The 426-nt window shown below is 31.9% G+C and overlaps 1 protein-coding gene across 1 annotated transcript in view; it reads left to right on the top strand.

Moving 5' to 3' along the window:
• The window catches only part of LOC112138992 (unconventional myosin-XIX), a 17,245-nt gene that overhangs the window by 14,503 nt on the left and 2,316 nt on the right, over positions 1-426 (top strand). The window lies entirely within an intron of this gene.

The following is a 426-nucleotide window of genomic DNA, read 5'->3' as shown; positions in this document are numbered from 1 at the left end:
ACCGACAATTTCAAACTGTAGGAGTGTGGACTTCTAACAAGCTCACTGCTGATTGGTTAGAGTGGTTGCCATAGAAACGTTGACTCTCGGACCAATTACTGCTTATTGACTTTGTCTGGCTCAAAAAAAAACTAAGACTGAATAGAGTTCATTGGAGTCTAGGGCTGGGTATCAATAATAATTTCAAGAAACGATTCAATTCGACTCAGAGGAGCCTGAATTGATTCAATTCCAATTTTTTTTTTTTATTATTCTTTCAATCCTCTCAATTCAATTTAATTCTATTCAATTTTGACTTTACACAGTTTACACACTTAGACACATTTGTTTAGAAATACATTAATGATCTACTGTATGTTTTTATTATTTTAGTCTGATACAGTTCACATACTGTAAAATGTATTGATGAAATAATGAGATTGTTTA

The sequence above is a fragment of the Oryzias melastigma genome, linkage group LG14, assembly GCF_002922805.2.
Source record: "Oryzias melastigma strain HK-1 linkage group LG14, ASM292280v2, whole genome shotgun sequence".
In the NCBI taxonomy this organism is placed as follows: Eukaryota; Metazoa; Chordata; class Actinopteri; order Beloniformes; family Adrianichthyidae; genus Oryzias; species Oryzias melastigma.
Note: the sequence above shows the minus strand (reverse complement) of the source record. Positions and strands in the feature narration are given on the sequence as shown.